At 31.0% G+C, this 27,011-nt stretch overlaps 1 protein-coding gene across 6 annotated transcripts in view; it reads left to right on the forward strand.

Moving 5' to 3' along the window:
- The window catches only part of LOC119602316 (protein split ends), a 149,495-nt gene that overhangs the window by 80,859 nt on the left and 41,625 nt on the right, over window positions 1–27,011 (forward strand). For all 6 annotated transcript variants that reach the window (XM_037953750.1, XM_037953748.1, XM_037953753.1 and 3 more), the window contains exon 3: window positions 18,885–18,922. The gene's annotated coding sequence lies outside the window, so the exon portion shown is untranslated. The remainder of the gene's footprint in view (window positions 1–18,884; window positions 18,923–27,011) is intronic.

Consider the following 27,011-nt stretch of genomic DNA (forward strand, 5'->3'; position numbering starts at 1 on the left):
TCCATTTTTAGGGAGTAGCTCCCTCCCAACGACAAATGTATGTCAGAGTATGTTTTATAAAAAACAAACAAAAATTTGGGTAAAAACACATTTTATATAATTGGTTTGTTGGTCAAAAAAATTTTGTTTACAGGTCGTATAAATTTTTCTTTGTTTAGTTACTATCAGGCATGGAAAATTGAAACTTTGAAATGGTAGTACTATAAACTGACTATAGATTAGACTATAAACTAGACTATAAACTAGACTATAAACTAGACTGTAGACTAGACTATAGACTAGACTATAGACTAGACTATAGACTAGACTATAGACTAGACTATAGACTAGACTATAGACTAGACTATAGACTAGACTATAGACTAGACTATAGACTAGACTATAGACTAGACTATAGACTAGACTAGACTATAGACTAGACTATAGACTAGACTATAGACTAGACTAGACTATAGACTAGACTAGACTATAGACTAGACTATAGACTAGACTATAGACTAGACTATAGACTAGACTATAGACTAGACTATAGACTAGACTATAGACTAGACTATAGACTAGACTATAGACTAGACTATAGACTAGACTATAGACTAGACTATAGACTAGACTATAGACTAGACTATAGACTAGACTATAGACTAGACTATAGACTAGACTATAGACTAGACTATAGACTAGACTATAGACTAGACTAGACTAACTATAACTAGACTATAGACTAGACTATAGACTAGACTATAGACTAGACTATAGACTAGACTATAGGACTAGACTATAGACTAGACTATAGACTAGACTATAGACTAGACTATAGACTAGACTATAGATAGACTATAGACTAGACTATAGACTAGACTATAGACTAGACTATAGACTAGACTATAGACTAGACTATAGACTAGACTATAGACTAGACTATAGACTAGACTATAGACTAGACTATAGACTAGACTATAGACTAGACTATAGACTAGACTATAGACTAGACTATAGACTAGACTATAGACTAGACTATAGACTAGACTATAGACTAGACTATAGACTAGACTATAGACTAGACTATAGACTAGACTATAGACTAGACTATAGACTAGACTATAGACTAGACTATAGACTAGACTATAGACTAGACTATAGACTAGACTATAGACTAGACTATAGACTAGACTATAGACTAGACTATAGACTAGACTATAGACTAGACTAGACTATACTATAGACTAGACTATAGACTAGACTATAGACTAGACTATAGACTAGACTATAGACTAGACTATAGACTAGACTATAAACTAGACTATAAACTAGACTATAGACTAGACTACAGACTGCACTATAGACTAGACTATAGACTAGACTACACACTACACTATAGACTAGACTATAGACTAGACTATAGACTAGACTATAGACTAGACTATAGACTAGACTATAGACTAGACTATAGACTAGACTATAGACTAGACTATAGATTAAACTATAGACTAGACTATAGACTAGACTATAGACTAGACTATAGACTAGACTATACACTAGACTATAGACTAGACTATAGACTAGACTATAGACTAGACTATAGACTAGACTTTAGACTAGACTATAGACTAGACTATAGACTAGACTATAGACTAGACTATAGACTAGACTATAGACTAGACTATAGACTAGACTATAGACTAGACTATAGACTAGACTATAGACTAGACTATAGACTAGACTATAGACTAGACTATAGACTAGACTATAGACTAGACTATAGACTAGACTATAGACTAGACTATAGACTAGACTATAGACTAGACTATAGACTAGACTATAGACTAGACTATAGACTAGACTATAGACTAGACTATAGACTAGACTATAGACTAGACTATAGACTAGACTATAGACTAGACTATAGACTAGACTATAGACTAGACTATAGACTAGACTATAGACTAGACTATAGACTAGACTATAGACTAGACTATAGACTAGACTATAGACTAGACTATAGACTAGACTATAGACTAGACTATAGACTAGACTATAGACTAGACTATAGACTAGACTATAGACTAGACTATAGACTAGACTATAGACTAGACTATAGACTAGACTATAGACTAGACTATAGACTAGACTATAGACTAGACTATAGACTAGACTATAGACTAGACTATAGACTAGACTATAGACTAGACTATAGACTAGACTAGACTATAGACTAGACTATAGACTAGACTATAGACTAGGCTATAGACTAGGCTATAGACTAGACTATAGACTAGACTATAAACTAGACTATAAACTAGACTGTAAACTAGACTATAGACTAGGCTATAGACTAGGCTATAGACTAGACTATAAACTAGACTATTAACTAGACTATAGACTAGGCTATTGGCTGGACTAGACTAGAGTAGACTAAACTACTTATCAAAAGTTTATAAGTTAAAAAAGTACCGAATAAGTTGTGGGTGTACTGGAGTATTTTTCAATATCAAAAAGTACTGAATTTTCCACCCTGGTTACTATTAAAGCATACTTTTAGGGTGGTTTTTTTCTTTGCTTTTTCCTTTAGCTTTTAAAAACCTAATTTGTTAAAATAAAATCAATTTTACCTAAACTACTGCCAAACTAAAAATATTTATGTTTGAAAACTTTGTATGACCTAGTTTTCTTCCCACTACTCACACATTGTTCTAGAATTGATTTTATTTTATAAAGCACACATTAAGGCTTATTGAATAAGTCAATATGTGTTGTGTGTATTTATAACAGCTTAGGGATTTAAATACAAATATTAATTGGAATTTTATTAAGCTGTTATTAAGTAAAGAGAAAAATATGATAGAAAAAAATCTAGTCTACTTTAGGGGGTATACACAAATAATAATTAAAAAGCTATAATATTTATTTAATTATAAAATAAATATAAACTTATAACTTAAAAATACGTTTCAATAAAATTTTCTAAATAACTAACTTAAACATTTGAAATATGTCGTTAATTTTCTAAAAAAAAAATTGACACCAAAATAAAATTTATTTTCTATCTATCAATTTCTATTTAAACACTTAAAATACAAATTCTTAGAATTTTATTTTAAAACATAAAAACTGATAAAATTCGCTTTAAATTAAATATTACAAATAATATACAACAATCTAACTAAACAAATTAATCAAACCTTTTGCACAGAGTTAAGTTAGTCCATATCTAACTAAGCTGTCATTATCAATTTTTGCCTTGATAATGAAAATTAATATATTTTCTTTAACAAAAAAATTTATTGAACTTTTTTTTACACGTGTAAATAACACCGAATATTAAATAATAGTAAATTGATTGTAAATAAATAATCTATTGCAAAAAAAATACCGCCAGATATGATAAAAAAATAAATTTGTTTTCTTATCAATCACTGATAAGATTTCAAAATTTGTTACACGATTGTTTTTTTATGTTCAAGCAACGATCAATTTTATGATTTCTGGGAAACGACAAAATAAAAATAAGTTTTCTTATCAATGTTTTGTAAAAACTAGTGTAAATTATACGATTATTGGTCATACGATGTTAGACTATAGATCAGTCGAGAGTATATTCTCTACTATATATGTATATCCACTGATACCCTAAAATCACGACTATAATCGTGGTCTGTCTATAGTCTACTTTAATCTATAGTCTAGGCTATAGTCTAGTCTATAGTCTATAGCCTAGTTTATAGTCTAGTTTATAGTCTAGTCTATAGTCTAGTCTATGGTCTAGTTTATGGTCTAGTTTATAGTCTAGTCTATAGTCTATTTATAGTCTAGTCTATAGTCTAGTTTATAGCCTAGTCTATAGTCTAGTCTATAGTCTAGTCTATAGTCTAGTCTATAGTCTAGTCTATAGTCTAGTTCTATAGTCTAGTCTATAGTCTAGTCTATATTCTAGTCTATAGTCTAGTCTATAGTCTAGTCTATAGTCTAGTCTATAGTCTAGTCTATAGTCTAGTCTATAGTCTAGTCTATAGTCTATGTCTATAGTCTAGTCTATAGTCTAGTCTATAGTCTAGTCTATAGTCTAGTCTATAGTCTAGTCTATAGTCTAGTCTATAGTCTAGTCTATAGTCTAGTCTATAGTCTAGTCTATAGTCTAGTCTATAGTCTAGTCTATAGTCTAGTCTATAGTCTAGTCATATAGTCTATCTAGTCTAGTATATAGTCTAGTCTATAGTCTAGTCATAGTCTAGTCAGTATATAGTCTAGTCTATAGTCTAGTCATAGTCTAGTCTATAGTCTAGTCTATAGTCTAGTCTATAGTCTAGTCTATAGTCTAGTCTATAGCTAGGTCTATAGTCTCGTCATAGTCTAGTCTAGAGTTCTAGTCTATCGTCTAGTCTATAGTCTAGTCTATAGTCAGTCTATAGTTTAGTCTATAGTCTAGTCTAAGGTCTAGAGTCTAAGTCTAGTCTATAGTCTAGTCTATAGCTAGTCTATAGTTCTGTCTATATTCTAGTCTATAGTCTAGTCTATAGTCTAGTCAATAGTATAGTCTATGAGTCTAGTCTATAGTATGTCTATTCTAGTCTATAGTCTAGTCTATAGTCTAGTCTATAGTTAGTCTATAGTTAGTCTATAGTTAAGTCTATTAGTATAGTCTCTAGTCTAGTCTATATTCAGTCTATAGTCTAGTCTAAAGTATAGTCTATAGTATAGTATATGTCTAGTCAAGTCTAGTCTATAGTCCAGTCTATAGTCTAGTCTATAGTCTAGTCTATAGCTAGTCTATAGTCTAGTCTATAGGTCTAGTCTATAGTCTAGTCTATAGTCTAGGTCTATAGTCTAGTATATAGTCTAGTCTATAGTTAGTCTATAGTCTAGTCTATAGTCTAGTCTATAGTCTAGTCTATAGTCTAGTCTATAGTCTAGTCTATAGTCTAGTCTATAGTCTAGTCTATAGTCTAGTCTATAGTCTAGTCTATAGTCTAGTCTATAGTCTAGTCTATAGTCTAGTCTATAGTCTAGTCTATAGTCTAGTCTATAGTCTAGTCTATAGTCTAGTCTATAGTCTAGTCTATAGTCTAGTCTATAGTCTAGTCTATAGTCTAGTCTATAGTCTAGTCTATAGTCTAGTCTATAGACTAGTCTATAGTCTAGTCTATAGTCTAGTCCATTGTCTAGTCCATAGTCTAGTCTATAACCTAATATATTATCTACATTTTAGTCTATTCGACTCTTTAGAAGCATTTTTGTAAAAAAAAAAACTTAAAACGATTCGAATAATTGTTAACACTATGAATTACAAGTCTAATAAACTTATCGCATGTGTTTCACTTTTTTTTTTCTTTTTTTTACTTACATCCATATATAAGAAATTGTTATTGTGTTTTTGTAACTGAATAAATATTAAATGGTTAAGTTCAAGTTTATTAACATCAATTATATCAACAACACACACTAACAATAAAATCTCATTCTCCATAAGGTGTAATAATATTTTTCAAAATTCATATAATATTTAATAGTAGTAATCGTTTATATTTTTGCTGATAACATAAAGTTAATATGATTAAGTTCATTCCATTTAGTCAGAATACAAGTATTCAGTTGTTAGAGTTTTTTTATTTGAAAAAGAGGGGAATTTTCTTTGTTAAAAAAACAGGCACGTAAATGATTAAATCTCAAAAGAAATATTTACAATTAATTGGTAATGTTATCATTAAGCTTTCAAATCTACATATTGATAACAAAAGTGTTGATTTTGACTTAATAAAAGTGCTGTAAATAAAACAAAGTGTGGGTGTTTTTAAATAAGAATTTAATTTAAATTTTAAGATTACGTGTTAGTGATTACATTTATTTAGTTTTTTTTGTGTATAATCTTAAGTTTGTAGATTCATTTTTCTCTATATTTTGCATAAAATCCTTGAAATCTTTATAATTTAGCGAGTTCCTCGTGTGTTAAGAACAAACCACAAGACGCCCACATGCTTGGGATTACAATTTTTATTGCTTCCTTGAATTTCACAACTTTGCACAAGTGTTTGAGTTAGGGGTTGATAGCGGGTGTTCTATACTACAATGGAAAGGTTTGTAGGAATACGAAATATTTAGAAAAAGTTTTAGGGTTATGATTCTGGTATATTTATTTTGAAAACTGTCATAAATTTGTTTTATGGGAAAAAGTAGTGCAGATTTATTTAATAGCTTTTTGTTTAAACTATTGGCACCAAATAAGATTTAATTGATTTATAATAATACCATATAAATTTTTATAGACAGAATTGGTAGCAATAGATAAATTCTATATAAATCTAGAGACTAAACTATAAACTAGACCATACACTGCACTATAGACTAGGCTAGACTGTGGACTAGAGTAAAGACTAGACCATAGACTAGACTATAGACTAGACTATAGACTAGACTATAGACTAGACTATAGACAATACTATAGACTATACTAGACTATACTATAGACTAGACTATAGACTAGACTATAGCCTAGACTATAGACTAGACTATAGACTAGACTATAGACTAGACTATAGACTAGACTATAGACTAGACTATAGACTAGACTATAGACTAGACTATAGACTAGACTATAGACTAGACTATAGACTAGACTATAGACTAGACTATAGACTAGACTATAGACTAGACTATAGACTAGACTATAGACTAGACTATAGACTAGACTATAGACTAGACTATAGACTAGACTATAGACTAGACTATAGACTAGACTATAGACTAGACTATAGACTAGACTATAGACTAGACTATAGACTACACTATAGACTAGACTATAGACTAGACTATAGACTAGACTATAGACTAGACTATAGACTAGACTATAGACTAGACTATAGACTAGACTATAGACTAGACTATAGACTAGACTATAGACTAACTATAGACTAGACTATAGACTAGACTATAGACTAGACTATAGACTAGACTATAGACTAGACTATAGACTAGACTATAGACTAGACTATAGACTAGACTATAGACTAGACTATAGACTAGACTATAGACTAGACTATAGACTAGACTATAGACTAGACTATAGACTAGACTATAGACTAGACTATAGACTAGACTATAGACTAGACTATAGACTAGACTATAGACTAGACTATAGACTAGACTATAGACTAGACTAGACTAGACTATAGACTAGACTATAGTCTAGACTATAGACTAGACTATAGACTAGACTATAGACTATAGACTAGACTATAGACTAGACTATAGACTAGACTATAGACTAGACTATAGACTAGACTAGACTAGACTAGACTAGACTAGACTAGACTAGACTAGACTAGACTAGACTAGACTATAGACTAGACTAGACTAGACTAGACTAGACTATAGACTAGACTATAGACTAGACTATAGACTAGACTATAGACTAGACTAGACTATAGACTAGACTATAGACTAGACTATAGTCTAGACTATAGACTAGACTATAGACTAGACTATAGACTAGACTATAGACTAGACTATAGACTAGACTATAGACTAGACTATAGACTAGACTATAGACTAGACTATAGACTAGACTATAGACTAGACTATAGACTAGACTAGACTATAGACTAGACTAGACTATAGACTAGACTAGACTATAGACTAGACTATAGACTAGACTATAGACTAGACTATAGACTAGACTATAGACTAGACTATAGACTAGACTATAGACTAGACTATAGACTAGACTATAGACTAGACTATAGACTAGACTATAGACAATACTATAGACTAGACTACAGATTAGACTATAGACTAGACTATAGACTAGACTATAGACAATACTATAGACTATAGACAATACTATAGACTATACTATAGACAATACTATAGACTAGACTATTGACTAGACTAATACAAGACTATAGACTAGACTATAGACTAGACTATAGACTAGACTATAGACTAGACTATAGACTAGACTATAGACTAGACTATAGACTAGACTATAGACTAGACTATAGACTAGACTAGACTACGGACTAGACTATAGACTTGACTATAGACTAGACTATAGACTAGACTATAGACTAGACTATAGACTGGACTATAGACTAGACTATAGACTGGACTATAGACTAGACTATAGACTAGACTATACACTAGACTATAGACTAGACTATAGACTAGACTATACACTAGACTATAGACTAGACTAGACTAGACTATAGACTAGACTATAGACTAGACTATAGTATAGACTATAGACTAGACTATAGACTAGACTAGACTATAGACTAGACTAGGCTACAGACTAGACTATAGTCTAGACTATAGACTAGACTATAGACTAGGCTATAGACTAGACTATAGACTAGACTATAGACTAGACTATAGACTAGACTATAGACTAGACTATAGACTAGACTATAGACTAGACTATAGACTAGACTATAGACTAGACTATAGACTAGACTATAGACTAGACTATAGACTAGACTATAGACTAGACTATTGACTAGACTATAGACTAGACTATAGACTAGACTATAGACTAGACTATAGACTAGACTATAGACTAGACTATAGACTAGACTAGACTATAGACTAGACTAGACTAGACTATAGACTAGACTATAGACTAGACTATAGACTAGACTATAGACTAGACTATAGACTAGACTATAGACTAGACTATAGACTAGACTATAGACTAGACTATAGACTAGACTATAGACTAGACTATAGACTAGACTATAGACTAGACTATAGACTAGACTATAGACTAGACTATAGACTAGACTATAGACTAGACTATAGACTAGACTATAGACTAGACTATAGACTAGACTATAGACTAGACTATAGACTAGACTATAGACTAGACTATAGACTAGACTATAGACTAGACTATAGACTAGACTATAGACTAGACTATAGACTAGACTATAGACTAGACTATAGACTAGAATATAGACTAGACTATAGACTAGACTATAGACTAGACTATAGACTAGACTGTAGACTAGACTATAAACTAGACTATAGACTAGACTGTAGACTAGACTATAGACTAGACTATAGAATAGACTATAGACTAGACTATAGAATAGACTATAGACTAGACTATAGACTAGACTATAGAGTAGACTATAGACTAGACTATAGACTACTATAGACTAGACTATAGACTAGACTATAGACTAGACTATAGACTAGACTATAGACTAGACTATAGACTAGACTATAGACTAGACTATAGACTAGACTATAGACTAGACTATAGACTAGACTATAGACTAGACTATAGACTAGACTATAGACTAGACTATAGACTAGACTATAGACTAGACTATAGACTACACTAGACTACACTATAGACTAGACTATAGACTACACTATAGACTAGACTATAGACTAGACTATAGACTAGACTATAGACTAGACTATAGACTAGACTATAGACTAGACTATAGACTAGACTATAGACTAGACTATAGACTAGACTATAGACTAGACTATAGACTAGACTATAGACTAGACTATAGACTAGACTATAGACTAGACTATAGACTAGACTATAGACTAGACTATAGACTAGACTATAGACTAGACTATAGACTAGAACTATACTAGACTATAGACTAGACTATAGACTAGACTATAGATAGACTATAGACTAGACTATAGACTAGACTATAGACTAGACTATAGACTAGACTAGATAGACTAGACTAGACTATAGACTAGACTAGACTATAGACTAGACTAGACTATAGACTAGACTATAGACTAGACTATAGACTAGACTATAGACTAGACTATTGACTAGACTATAGACTAGACTATAGACTAGATAGACTAGACTATTGACTAGACTATAGACTAGACTATAGACTAGATATAGACTAGACTATAGACTAGACTATAGACTAGACTAGACTATAGACTAGACTAGACTAGACTATAGACTAGAGATAGACTAGACTATAGACTATAGACTGACTATAGACTAGACTATAGACTAGACTATAGACTAGACTATAGACTAGACTATAGACTAGACTATAGACTAGACTATAGACTAGACTATAGACTAGACTATAGACTAGACTATAGACTAGACTATAGACTAGACTATAGACTAGACTATAGACTAGACTATAGACTAGACTAGACTAGACTAGACTATAGACTAGACTAGACTAGACTATAGACGACTATAGACTAGACTATAGACTAGACTATAGACTAGACTATAGACTAGACTATAGACTAGACTATAGACTAGACTGTAGACTAGACTATAGACTAGACTATAGACTAGACTATAGACTAGACTATAGACTAGAATATAGACTAGACTATAGACTAGACTATAGACTAGACTATAGACTAGACTGTAGACTAGACTATAACTAGACTATAGACTAGACTATAGACTAGACTATAGACTAGACTATAGACTAGACTATAGACTAGACTATAGAATAGACTAGACTAGACTATAGACTAGACTATAGAGAGACTATAGACTAGACTATAGACTAGACTATAGACTAGACTATAGACTAGACTATAGACTAGACTATAGACTAGACTATAGACTAGACTATAGACTAGCATAGACTAGACTATAGACTAGACTATAGACTAGACTATAGACTAGACTATAGACTAGACTATAGACTAGACTATAGACTACTATAGACTACACTATAGACTAGACTATAGACTAGACTATAGACTAGACTATAGACTAGACTATAGACTAGACTATAGACTAGACTATAGACTAGACTATAGACTAGACTATAGACTAGACTATAGACTAGACTATAGACTAGACTATAGACTAGACTATAGACTAGACTATAGACTAGACTATAGACTAGACTATAGACTAGACTATAGACTAGACTATAGACTAGACTATAGACTAGACTATAGACTAGACTATAGACTAGACTATAGACTAGACTATAGTCTAGACTATAGACTAGACTATAGACTAGACTATAGACTATAGACTAGACTATAGACTAGACTATAGACTAGACTAGACTAGACTATAGACTAGACTATAGACTAGACTATAGACTAGACTATAGACTAGACTATAGACTAGACTATAGACTAGACTATAGACTAGACTATAGACTAGACTATAGACTAGACTATAGACTAGACTATAGACTACTAGACTAGACTATAGACTAGACTAGACTAGACTAGACTAGACTAGACTAGACTAGACTAGACTAGACTAGACTAGACTATAGACTAGACTAGACTATAGACTAGACTATAGACTAGACTATAGACTAGACTATAGACTAGACTATAGACTAGACTATAGACTAGACTATAGACTAGACTAGACTATAGACTAGACTATAGACTAGACTATAGACTAGACTATAGTCTAGACTATAGACTAGACTATAGACTAGACTATAGACTAGACTATAGACTAGACTATAGACTAGACTATAGACTAGACTATAGACGACTATAGACTAGACTAGACTAGACTATAGACTAGACTATAGACTAGACTATAGACTAGACTATAGACTATAGACTAGACTAGACTATAGACTAGACTAGACTATAGACTAGACTAGACTATAGACTAGACTATAGACTAGACTAGACTAGACTATAGACTAGACTATAGACTAGACTATAGACTAGACTATAGACTAGACTATAGACTAGACTATAGACTAGACTATAGACTAGACTATAGACTAGACTATAGACTAGACTATAGACTAGACTATAGACTAGACTATAGACTAGACTATAGACTAGACTATAGACTAGACTATAGACTAGACTATAGACAATACTATAGACTAGACTACAGATTAGACTATAGACTAGACTATAGACTAGACTATAGACAATACTATAGACTATACTATAGACAATACTATAGACTATACTATAGACAATACTATAGACTAGACTATTGACTAGACTATATACAAGACTATAGACTAGACTATAGACTAGACTATAGACTAGACTATAGACTAGACTATAGACTAGACTATAGACTAGACTATAGACTAGACTATAGACTAGACTACGGACTAGACTACGGACTAGACTATAGACTTGACTATAGACTAGACTATAGACTAGACTATAGACTAGACTATAGACTAGACTATAGACTAGACTATAGACTAGACTATAGACTAGACCATAGACTGGACTATAGACTAGACTATAGACTAGACTATACACTAGACTATAGACTAGACTATAGACTAGACTATAACTACTAGACTAGACTATGACTAGACTAGACTAGACTAGACTAGACTATAGACTAGACTATAGACTAGACTATAGGACTAGACTATAGACTAGACTATAGACTAGACTATAGACTAGACTATAGACTAGACTATAGACTAGACTATAGACTAGACTATAGACTAGACTATAGACTAGACTATAGACTAGACTATAGACTTAGACTATAGACTAGACTATAGACTAGACTAGGATATAGACTATAGACTAGCTACAGACTAGACTATCGTTAGCTATAGACTAGACTAGACTAGGCTATAGACTAGACTATAGACTAGACTATAGACTAGACTATAGACTAGACTATAGACTAGACTATAGACTAGACTATAGACTAGACTATAGACTAGACTATAGACTAGACTATAGACTAGACTATAGACTAGACTATAGACTAGACTATAGACTAGACTATAGACTAGACTATAGACCGACTATAGACTAGACTAGACTATAGACTAGGACTAGACTAAGACTAGACTAGACTAGACTAGACTATAGACTAGACTATAGACTAGACTATAGACTAGAACTAGACTAGACTAAGACTAGACTAGACTATAGACTAGACTATAGACTAGACTATAGACTAGACTATAACTAGACTATAGACCTAGACTATAGACATACTACTAATAGACTAGACTAGAGACTAGACTATAGACTAGACTATAGACTAGACCTATAGACTAGACTATAGACTAGACTATAGACTAGACGAACCGAGACGATAGACTGACTAGACTAGACTATAGACTAGACTAATAGACTAGACTATAGACTAGACTATAGACTAGACTATAGACTGACTATAGACTAGACTATAGACTAGACTATAGACTAGACCTATAGACGAGACTATAGACTAGACGATAGACTAGAGATAACTAGACCTACAGACTAGACTATAGACTAGACGATAGACTAGACTAGAGACTAGACTGGTAGACTAGACTATAAACTAGACTATAGACTAGACTGGTAGACTAGACTAATAGACTAGACTATAGATAGAGACTATAGACTAGGCTATAGAATAGACTATAGACTAGACCTATAGACTAGACTATAGAGTAGACTATAGACTAGACTATAGACTAGACTATAGACTAGACTATAGACTAGACTATAGACTAGACTATAGACTAGACTATAGACTAGACTATAGACTAGACTATAGACTAGACTATAGACTAGACTATAGACTAGACTATAGACTAGACTAGACTATAGACTAGACTATAGACTAGACTATAGACTAGACTAGACTACAGATTAGACTATAGACTATACTATAGACAATACTATAGACTAGACTATTGACTAGACTATATAGTAGACTGTAGTCTACACTATAGACTGGAGTAGACTATACTATAGACTAGACTATATACTAGACTAGACTAGACTAAAGACTAGGCCATTAACTAGACTATAGAGTAGACTATAGACTAGACTATAGACTAGACTTTAGACTAGGCTATAGACTAGACTTTAGACTAGACTATATACTAGACTTTAGACTAGGCTATAGAATAGACTTTAGACTAGACTATATACTAAACTATAGACTAGACTATAAACTTGTCTATAGACTATAGTCGAAACTATTGTTGAGTCTAAAGTAGCTTAGAGTACAGACTGTAGATAACATTCACGATCTTTTCTAAAACATTATTTTAAACTAAATAATAAATAAATCTTTGTTAAAAACTAGGTTTATGTTTAACAAAACTTTTTTTATGTTGACAATTTTTTTTTTTTTTTTTCATAAATATTTTATTTCCATTTATTTCCTATTTTATTAATATTTTTCTAGTTTTTCTATAACAATAATAGAATCTAAAAAATCATGATGGCATCTTATCACTTGACATATTCAAACACTTACGTACACACATACGTATACTTAACGCGTAAATACATTCATTCCCTCTTATAGACTGACAGGCAGACACATTTGAAATGACAGTTCAAGAAAACCATAACAAAATACAAAAACAACAACACAAATAGCATCGTATATTTTTTTCTACAACCTAATAGTTAGAATTTTTTATTATATAAATTTCTTTTTATTATTGCTATTCTGTATACAAATGTCAAAAAAAAATATTCTATTATGATAAAGTCAGGGAACGGATGAACCAAACAGAAAAAAAGACATAAAATATAACGATGATAAGAGTGAAATGTTTGAATAGATTGTAATAAAATAGAAAAAATAAAAAGTTTTAGTTTTGCAACTTTTTTAAGGAATTATTTAATTAAGGTAATAAATATAGAAAAGGCTTACAAGAAAATCGCATAAATTAAAAAAAATGTAAACAATTCTTCAAATAAATACACAGTTCTAAAATGTAAACAAAATACAGAGTTGTAAAATAAAGTAGTTGCAGGGAAAAGGCTACTACTTAACCAGCATTAACACAATACTTAATAAACGATTGTTCATTTAGCATGAATGATTTTATTTTTAATAACAATTCTAATCCACACCTCACTAAGCAAAAAAAAAAAAAACAAATGCAATCATCATCAATTTGTTTTTATTTTCTCTCTCTCTCTCTTTTCTATGCAAAAAATAGAAAACAAACACACAATATTACAGGAATGACGTTTCGCCAAACAACAACAAAAATAAATAATGATGAGTTTGATGACGTGATTTGTTTTTGTTGGTTGGTGGTGTCAATAATGGTGGTAAAGTGTTATGACAAATACCAAAATCACCATAATATAGAAAAAAAAAACAATAAAAATAAAAACAACAAGCAAAAGGAGAAATAATACTTTTTCTTGTTGTTGTTATCATACGATGAGTACACGAGACATTTTTATTTTATTTGCTTTCCTTGCTAACGTCATCGAAATGTTTATTTTTAAGCATATAAATTGTAATGAATTATAGTTATATGTGTTTATTATTCAAAAAAAAAAAAAAAAAAAAATAAAAAATAAATTTAAATAATTTTTTTCTCCTCATAAAAAAGAAAATCTCTTCTAGTGGTGGTGGCTGTATGGTGTCTTAAATATCGATTTATAAACTAAAATTTGGTATTTGTATACATATTTTTAAGTTTGTCATGCTGTTAAACTACTGGATCATACACTCGTCTAAAGAGAAGAGAATAGATCATACTATAGAGCGGAGTATAGCATAGACAACAAACTAGACAATAGACTATACTATTGAGTAGACTATAGACTAGACAATAGACTAGACTATAGACTAGGCTATAGACTAGACTATAGACTAGATTATAGACTAGACTATAGACTAGATTATAGACTAGACTCTAGACTGTACTATAGACTAGACAATAGACTATACTATTGAGTAGACTATAGACTAGACAATAGACTAGACTGTAGACTAGATTATAGACTAGACTATAGACTAGATTATAGACTAGACTCTAGACTGTACTATAGACTAGACTATAGACTAGACTATAGACTAGACTATAGACTAGACTATAGACTAGACTATAGACTAGACTATAGACTAGACTATAGACTAGACTATAGACTAGACTATAGACTAGACTATAGACTAGACTATAGACTAGACTATAGACTAGACTATAGACTAGACTATAGACTAGACCATTAACAAGAGTATAGACTAGACTATAGACTAGAGTACAGAGTAGACTATAGACTAGACTATAGACTAGACTATAGACTAGACTATAGACTAGACTATAGACTAGACTATAGACTAGACTATAGACTAGACTATAGACTAGACTATAGACTAGACTATAGACTAGACTATAGACTAGACTATAGACTAGACTATAGACTAGACTATAGACTAGACTATAGACTAGACTATAGGCTAGACTATAGACTAGACTATAGACTAGACTATAGACTAGACTATAGACTAGACTATAGACTAGACTATAGACTAGACTATAGACTAGACTATAGACTAGACTATGGACTAGACTATAGCCTAGACTATATACTAGACTAGAGTACAGACTAGACTATAGACTACACTATAGGCTAGACTATAGACAAGACTATAGACTAGACTATAGACTAGACTATAACTATAGACTAGAGTAGACTAGACTATAGACTACACTATAGACTAGACTAAAGACAAGACTATAGACTAGATTATAGACTAGACTATAACTATAGACTAGACTATAACTATAGACTAGACTATAGACTAGACTATAGACTAGACTATAGACTAGACTATAGACTAGACTATAGACTAGACTATAGACTAGACTATAGACTAGACTATAGACTAGACTATAGACTAGACTATAGACTAGACTATAGACTAGACTATAGACTAGACTATAGACTAGACTATAGACTAGACTATAGACTAGACTATAGACTAGACTATAGACTAGACTATATACTAGACTTTATACTAGACTATAACTATAGACTAGACTATAGACTACACTATAGACTGGACTATAGACAAGACTATAGACTAGACTATAGACTAGACTATAACTATAGACTAGAGTATAGACTAGACTATAGACTACACTATAGACTAGACTATAGATAAGACTATAGACTAGACTATAACTATAGACTAGAGTATAGACTAGACTATAGACTACACTATAGACTAGACTATAGATAAGACTATAGACTAGATTATAGACTAGACTATAACTATAGACTAGACTATAGACAAGACTATAGACTAGATTATAGACTAGACTATAACTATAGACTAGAGTATAGACTAGACTGTAGACTATAACTATTGACTAGACTATAGACTAGACTATAGACTAGTCTATAGACTAGACTATAGACTAGACTATAGACTAGTCTATAGACTAGACTATAGACTAGACTATAGACTAGACTATAGACTAGACTATAGACTAGACTATAGACTAGACTATAGACTAGACTATAACTATAGACTAGACTATAACTATAGACTAGACTATAGACTACACTATAACTATAGACTAGACTATAGACTAGACTATAGACTAGACTATAGACTACACTATAGACTAGACTATAGACTAGACTATAGACTAGAATATAGACTAGACTATAGACTAAAGTATAGACTACACTATAGACTAGACTATAGATTAGACCACAGACTATACTAGACTATATTTTAGTCTAGTCTATAGGTTTCTATAGACTAGACTATACTGTGAACTAACGTATAGTCTAGTCAGTACTTAAAAACTCTTTCTGTTATACTCCGCAGTGTACTTTTAATTCGTCCATGTCCTATACATTACTCTTACTTATTTTCTAGTTTAAGCATTTTAATATTTTCTTACTGTTGCCCGATTATTTTTTTGTTGTTTGTTTAAATTCAAGGGTTTCTTAAATATGAGTCTCTATGTCACCTGGCGTTAAGCCAAAAATATATTTAAAAAAAAAAAAACTAAAATTAAAACGAAAAATAATTTGCAATATAAATTTTTATATATCAACAATTTTGAAAATGAAGGTTACTATAACATCAAACAGCAGATTTAAATTTAGCATTTAGGAAAAGAAATTAATTGAAATGAAAAATTTGCAACAAATTTTTAATTAATTTTTGGACTATTTTTAAATATTTAATTTCATTGAAGCATTTAATAAAATGATATTTTATTCAGGTTTGGTTGAATTTTATGAGGTGATGACAGTGTCATACATTTATATCTTTCGCTGATACTGTTTTAATATAATAATATTTAACATGTGATAGAAAATATTTATCATAAAATATATTTTTTTAAGGGTAAATAACTTATTCTTGTGTAAAAAGTTCGTTGAAATTTATGCAAATAGACCTTGAAAATGTGTGTGATGTGTTATTTTAATTTAAATTGAGTATTTTTAAAATTAAGTCTGAAAGTAGGCAATGAATATGTGTTATAAACTTAAGCCTTAAGGTAGGCTAAACGATTTTTTGGCATGTGTGAACAGTGAAGCATAATAACAGGCATACAAATTATATATTTAAAACATGATTAGATGTTTATCTAATGTTTTAGTAACTAACAAGGAAAGTTAATTAAAATTTTGATGAAAATTTTTAAAATATATATTTAAATATATAATTTACATAAAAAATGATTTAAAAAAACCCTTTTTAAAATTCATTTAACTAAACTCTAGTAAAAGTAAATTTTTAAATACATTTCAATGGAAATAAAATTTCTTTTTAAAATTTCCTTATTTACCTACTTTTCACAAAGATTTCCTCACAAAAAGAAAAAAACAAAATATATTTACAAAACATAGCCTACTTTTAGGCGCTTGCTTACAATTTATTTCATTTATTATTTAAACACAAAAAATGTTCTGTTCCTTTACTCGTAAAACATGTTTTATTTCACATTTAAAAGTCATTGACACTTTATATTTGTATAAAACTTATTTTAACATACATTCTCAACTTAAACAAATACATTTTTTTTTTTTTCGAAAATTTCTTATTTAATACCAACTAATTACATGTCACTGTGTACTCTCATATTCAATGAGGAAAAAACATTTTCTTTCAGCCTAAAATAATAAATGACATTTTTCTTATCTAAATGTTTTTTTTTTCTGTTGTCTATTTTTAGGCTCGTGGCAGCAAATAAATTTAATAACATAAATAATGGTAAGTTGTTCTCTCACTCTTTTTCCCCACTAATACATACATATTACATATGTTTAGTACAAATTTCTACAACAGTAAATGATTTTATCTATTAATAAAGTAGGTTTATTTCTGTAAAATATTAATGGGAATTTAATAAGCTTGTGGTACCAAAAAAACATAACGAAGTGTTGGTAAATATATTTAGGTTTTATTAATGAATATTTTATATCTTTGTTTTAGGCAGAAAACATAATTGAAAATATATTTTTGTTGTTGTTAAATGAGGTGTGTATTTTTTGTTTTAATGACAAATAGGATATTATGAAAAGAAGATAAAATATGGCCTATTTTTAGGAGAATGTTGCTTAGTGGAAAAATGTCAATAGGAATTAATTGGAATATTCTTAATACTAAAAATAAATACTAGTCTACAAACTAGGCTAAAGACTAGACTATGGACTAGACTATAGAAGACTATATACTAGACTACAGACTGGACTATAGACTAGAGTATAGACTAGACAATAGACTATAAACTAGACTATAGACTATACTATAGACTATACTATAGACTAGACTATAGACTAGACTATAGACTAGACTATAGACTAGACTATAGACTAGACTATAGACTATACTATAGACTAGACTATAGACTAGACTATAGACTATACTATAGACTAGACTATAGACTAGACTATAGACTAGACTATAGACTAGACTATAGACTATACTATAGACTAGACTATAGACTATACTATAGACTATACTATAGACTAGACTATAGACTGGACTATAGACTAGACTATAGACTAGACTATAGACTAGACTATAGACTAGACTATAGACTAGACTATAGACTAGACTATAGACAATAGACTATAAACTAGACTATAGACTATACTATAGACTATACTATAGACTAGACTATAGACTAGACTATAGACTAGACTATAGACTATACTATAGACTATACTATAGACTAGACTATAGACTATACTATAGACTAGACTATAGACTAGACTATAGACTAGACCATAGACTAGACCGTAGACTAGACTATAGACTAGACTATAGACTAGACTATAGACTAGACTATAGACTAGACTATAGACTAGACTATAGACTAGACTATAGACTAGACCGTAGACTAGACTAGACTATAGACTAGACCGTAGACTAGACTATAGACTAGACTATAGACTAGACTATAGACTAGGACTATAGACTAGACTATAGACTAGACTATAGACTAGGCTATAGACTAGACTATAGACTAGACTATAGACTAGACTATAGACTAGACTATAGACTAGACTATAGACTAGACTATAGACTAGACTATAGACTAGACTATAGACTAGACTATAGACTAGACTATAGACTAGACTATAGACTAGACTATAGTCTAGACTATAGACTAGACTATAGACTAGACTATAGACTAGACTATAGACTAGACTATAGACTAGACTATAGACTACACTATAGACTAGACTATAGACTAGACTAGACTATAGACTAGACTATAGACTAGACTATAGACTAGACTATAGACTAGACTATAGACTAGACTATAGACTAGACTATAGACTAGACTATAGACTAGACTATAGACTAGACTATAGACTAGACTATAGACTAGACTATAGACTAGACTAGACTATAGACTAGACTATAGACTAGACTATAGACTAGACTATAGACTAGACTATAGACTAGACTATAGACTAGACTATAGACTAGACTATAGACTAGACTATAGACTAGACTATAGACTAGACTATAGACTAGACTATAGACTAGACTATAGACTAGACTATAGACTAGACTATAGACTAGACTATAGACTAGACTATAGACTACACTATAGACTAGACTATAGACTAGACTATAGACTAGACTATAGACTAGACTATAGACTAGACTATAGACTAGACTATAGACTAGACTATAGACTAGACTATAGACTAGACTATAGACTAGACTATAGACTAGACTATAGACTAGACTATAGACTAGACTATAGACTAGACTATAGACTAGACTATAGACTAGACTATAGACTAGACTATAGACTAGACTAGACTATAGACTAGACTAGACTATAGACTAGACTATAGACTAGACTATAGACTAGACTATAGACTAGACTATAGACTAGACTATAGACTAGACTATAGACTAGACTAGACTATAGACTAGACTAGACTATAGACTAGACTAGACTATAGACTAGACTATAGACTAGACTATAGACTAGACTAGACTATAGACTAGACTATAGACTAGACTATAGACTAGACTATAGACTAGACTATAGACTAGACTATAGACTAGACTATAGACTAGACTATAGACTAGACTATAGACTAGACTATAGACTAGACTATAGACTAGACTATAGACTAGACTATAGACTAGACTATAGACTAGACTATAGACTAGACTAGACTATAGACTAGACTAGACTATAGACTAGACTAGACTAGACTATAGACTAGACTATAGACTAGACTAGACTATAGACTAGACTATAGACTAGACTATAGACTAGACTATAGACTAGACTAAACTAGACTATAGACTAGACTATAGACTAGACTATAGACTAGACTATAGACTAGACTATAGACTAGACTATAGACTAGACTATAGACTAGACTATAGACTAGACTATAGACTAGACTATAGACTAGACTATAGACTAGACTATAGACTAGACTATAGACTAGACTATAGACTAGACTATAGACTAGACTATAGACTAGACTATAGACTAGACTATAGACTAGACTATAGACTAGACTATAGACTAGACTATAGACTAGACTATAGACTAGACTATAGACTAGACTATAGACTAGACTATAGACTAGACTATAGACTAGACTATAGACTAGACTATAGACTAGACTATAGACTAGACTATAGACTAGACTATAGACTAGACTATAGACTAGACTATAGACTAGACTATAGACTAGACTATAGACTAGACTATAGACTAGCATAGACTAGACATACTAGACTATAGACTAGACTAGACTATAGACAGACTATACTAGACATAGACCATGACTAGATAAGACTAGACTATAGACTAGACTATAGCTAACTATAGACTACAGACTATAGACTAGACTAAGATAGACTAAGACTAGACTTAGACTAGAACTAGACAAGATCTAGACTAGACTTTACTAGACTGACTATAGAACTAGACATGACTGACTATAGACTAGACTAAACTATCTTAGACTAACTGACATAACCATTAGACCATAGAAAATGGGCTAATCTATAGACAAGACTATGTACTAGACTATAGATTAGCCTAGACTATATTTTTGTCTATAGTATATCTATAGTCTAGTCTATAGTCTCGTCCATATTCTAGTGTGGAGGCTGGTCTATAGTCTAGTCTTTAGTCAATTCTATAGTCTAATATGTAGATACTCTAGTTTGCAGTCTAATCTATAATCCAGTCTTTAGTATTGTATAGCCTTTAATCTAGTTCATAATCTAGTCTATGTAGATACTTTCGGCTATAGTCTAATCTATAATCCAGTCTAGTGTTTAGTCTATGAACTAGTATGTAGTATAGAAATTATACTGAAGTCTGAAGTTTAGGCTATAGTCTGGTCAATAGTGTTTAGTGTAATTTATATTCTAGTTTATGGCTTAGACAATAGTTTGGTCTATAGTCTAAACTATAGTTTAGTCTATAGTCTTTTGGTTTGTTATAGTCTAGTCTGCAGCTTAGTAGCTATTCTATCTTATGACTATATATATTCTATAGTCATGGCTACGCCTTGACTAAGCAAACATCAAATAGCTCTGCCTATACAATATTAGTGTCTTATTGTTATGCACAAAACTTTATCATATTAATATATAAAAAATTTATTAATATGCTCCATTAATCCAAATTTAATAATGCAATAAAGCAACATATGTTTTTCACATTTCAATTACACCCTTTAACACCACTTTCCCCCCACAAAATAAATAAAAAAAAAACTCCACATATTCTAAAGAAGTATCAGTTTTCTACAGACAATATTTTCAACATTATAGTTCATTTCTAAAGTCAATTTATGGGGTGTATTAAATTGCAAAATATCCGAGAATTTTGTTAATTCTTTTGTTTTTACTTGAATGAGTTTTTTTGTGTATTTTAGTTGCTGCTAAACGCATATGTTTGTCATGTGAACATTTTTAAAATCAAGATTATGGGAATTGATATTTGGACACAGTTAAATTGTAACATGTGTTTGTTATTAAAAAAATTGGGTTCAAGTTTATAAATTAAGGAGGGGAGACTTGTTTTTAGTATTTTTGGAATAAAGAAGAGTTAAAAAAAATCTAAGAATGACATACAATTATGAAAGCAAATGTTTTTCAGGGATTTTATAAAAGTTTTGTTTAGAAATCTCAACATATAGTGTGAACACACTTAATAAATATCTATTATTGTTTTTTAGTTTTCTTTCTCATTAATTCTGTCTTAAACTATCGATTTCATTTTTAACAATGATGTCATTATTTTCTGTAATGTTTATTAAAAATATATTTTTTTTAACAATTATATAACGATAATTCTTTCAGCTGTCATTTTTTGCATTGTGATGGATGTTCATTATTACACTTGGGTAACCATAACTCGATAATAATAAAATATTTTTTTTTTTTTCAACTGAAGTTTTAATTTAATTTTTGTTTGCATTTGCTGTTGCCTTCATTTTTCATCTACCACACGAATAATTAATACAGTTTTTCTCATGCACTTTTTTTTTTTGAAGATTATTTCGCATGCAATTGCAAATTTTCAGTTTTTTGTTTGAGTTGCTTGAATTTGTATGAACATTTTTCATCATAACTTCTCTCCCACACTTCAATGGATGAAAAAAGAAACATTCATGAACATTTTAAGAAACGAAAAACTTAAACAGAAACTGCTAAAACTAAAATTCAGCAGCCAGTTAAAGGGAAAAAGTAGCAAACACTTTCATTTTTAAAATTTGCTGTGTTCACACTGGCATCTGTAAGTTTTAAATAAAAGCTTAAGAATAAAATTAGACTAAAGTCTTGACTATAGACTTTAAAACAGATTGAACTACAGACAGAGAATAGACTAGAATACAGGTGAGACTATCCAGACTAGACTACACTATAGACCAGACTGGATTATAGACTAAGCTATAGACTAGACTAGTAGACTAGACTAGTAGACTAGACTAGTAGACTAGACTAGTAGACTAGACTAGTAGACTAGACTAGTAGACTAGACTTGAACTACAGACAGAGAATAGACTAGAGTACAGGTGAGACTATCCAGACTAGACTACACTATAGACCAGACTGGACTATAGACTAAGCTATAGACTAGACTAGTAGACTAGACTAGTAGACTAGACTAGTAGACTAGACTAGTTGACTAGACTTGTAGACTAGACTAGTAGACTAGACTAGTAGACTAGACTAGTAGACTAGACTAGACTAGTAAACTAGACTAATAGATTAGACTAATAGACTAGACTAGTAGACTAGACTAATAGACTAGACTAATAGACTAGACTAGTAGACTAGACTAGTAGACTAGACTAGTAGACTAGACTAGTAGACTAGACTAGTAGACTAGACTATAGACTAGACTATAGACTAGACTATAGACTAGACTATAGACTAGACTATAGACTAGACTATAGACTAGACTATAGACTAGACTATAGACTAGACTATAGACTAGACTATAGACTAGACTACAGACTAGACTATAGACTAGACTATAGACTAGACTATAGACTAGACTATAGACTAGACTATAGACTAGACTATAGACTAGACTATAGACTAGACTATAGACTAGACTATAGACTAGACTATAGACTAGACTATAGACTAGACTATAGACTAGACTATAGACTAGACTATAGACTAGACTATAGACTAGACTATAGACTAGAATATAGACTAGACTAGTTGACTAGACTAGTAGACTAGACTAGTAGACTAGACAAGTAGACTAGACTAGTAGACTAGACTAGTAAACTAGACTAATAGACTAGACTAATAGACTAGACTAGTAGACTAGACTAGTAGACTAGACTAGTAGACTAGACTAGTAGACTAGACTAGTAGACTAGACTATAGACTAGATTATAGACTAGACTATAGACTAGACTATAGACTAGACTATAGACTAGACTATAGACTAGACTACAGACTAGACTATAGACTAGACTATAGACTAGACTATAGACTAGACTATAGACTAGACTATAGACTAGACTATAGACTAGACTAGTTGACTAGACTAGTTGACTAGACTAGTAGACTAGACAAGTAGACTAGACTAGTAGACTAGACTAGTAAACTAGACTAATAGACTAGACTAATAGACTAGACTAGTAGACTAGACTATAGACTAGACTATAGACTAGACTATAGACTAGACTATAGACTAGACTATAGACTAGACTATAGACTAGACTATAGACTAGACTATAGACTAGACTATAGACTAGACTATAGACTAGACTAGACTATAGACTAGACTATAGACTAGACTATAGACTAGACTATAGACTAGACTATAGACTAGACTATAGACTAGACTATAGACTAGACTATAGACTAGACTATAGACTAGACTATAGACTAGACTATAGACTAGACTATAGCCTAGACTATAGACTAGACTATAGACTTGACTATAGACTAGACTATAGACTAGACTATAGACTAAACTATAGACTAGACTATAGACTAGACTATAGACTAGACTATAGACTAGACTATAGACTAGACTATAGACTAGACTATAGACTAGACTATAGACTAGACTATAGACTAGACTATAGACTAGACTATAGACTAGACTATAGACTAGACTATAGACTAGACTAGACTAGACTATAGACTAGACTATAGACTAGACTATAGACTAGACTATAGACTAGACTATAGACTAGACTATAGACTAGACTATAGACTGGACTATAGACTAGACTATAGACTAGACTATAGACTAGACTATAGACTAGACTAAAGACTAGACTATAGACTAGACTATAGACTAGACTATAGACTAGACTATAGACTAGACTATAGACTAGACTATAGACTAGACTATAGACTAGACTTTAGACTAGACTTTAGACTAGACTTTAGACTAGACTTTAGACTAGACTTTAGACTAGACTATAGACTAGACTATAGACTAGACTATAGACTAGACTATAGACTAGACTATAGACTATAGACTAGACTATAGACTAGACTATAGACTAGACTATAGACTAGACTATAGACTAGACCATAGACTAGACTATAGACTAGACTATAGACTAGACTATAGACTAGACTATAGACTAGACTATAGACTAGACTATAGACTAGACTATAGACAAGACTATAGACTAGACTATAGATTAGACTATAGACTAGATTATAAACTAAACTACAAACTGGACTATAGACTAGACTTTAGACTACACTAGACTATAGACTAGAACATAGCCTGGTTTATAGTGTAGACTACAATTAACTTTAGATTATATTATGGATTGGCCTTTAATCTTGATCAAATGTAATCACTTCATTTGTAAGCATTTAATTTAAATTTTCTTTAAATGAAAAGATTTTTAGTAAAACCTTTGCTATTTTCTTTCACTCTCGTAATCATTATTATTAAAACATTAAATCAAATATTTAAGAGACTGAAAAGAAAAAACTTTACAGTTTGCAATTACTACTACTGCTAGTACTTTGATAACCATGAAAACTATAAAAATTTTACTTAAAAACTTGCAAACATCTAAAGTTCAGGGGTAAACTTGTTAAAGGAACAGAAGAAAAATTCACAATATTTTAAATTAAAACTAAACTAGCAGAAACCAAGAAGTGGGAGGAGCCTTTCAGTGTAAAGAAAAGCAAGATAAATTGTGGTTTAAAGCAAACTTTAACTTCTTAAAGGTGTGTGTTTAGCATGTTACCGACTTCACATCTTCGGTGGCATATTGCTGGAGGCAATTTTTTTTCCTTTGTGCAGACTTGTTTTCTTGTTGTTTTAAGATTTGTTGTTGCGGAGTTTAATACAAAT

This window comes from Lucilia sericata, unplaced genomic scaffold (assembly GCF_015586225.1).
Source record: "Lucilia sericata isolate MDLA Ls3-8-SP2 unplaced genomic scaffold, ASM1558622v1 Contig000222F_arrow, whole genome shotgun sequence".
Lineage (NCBI taxonomy): Eukaryota > Metazoa > Arthropoda > Insecta > Diptera > Calliphoridae > Lucilia > Lucilia sericata.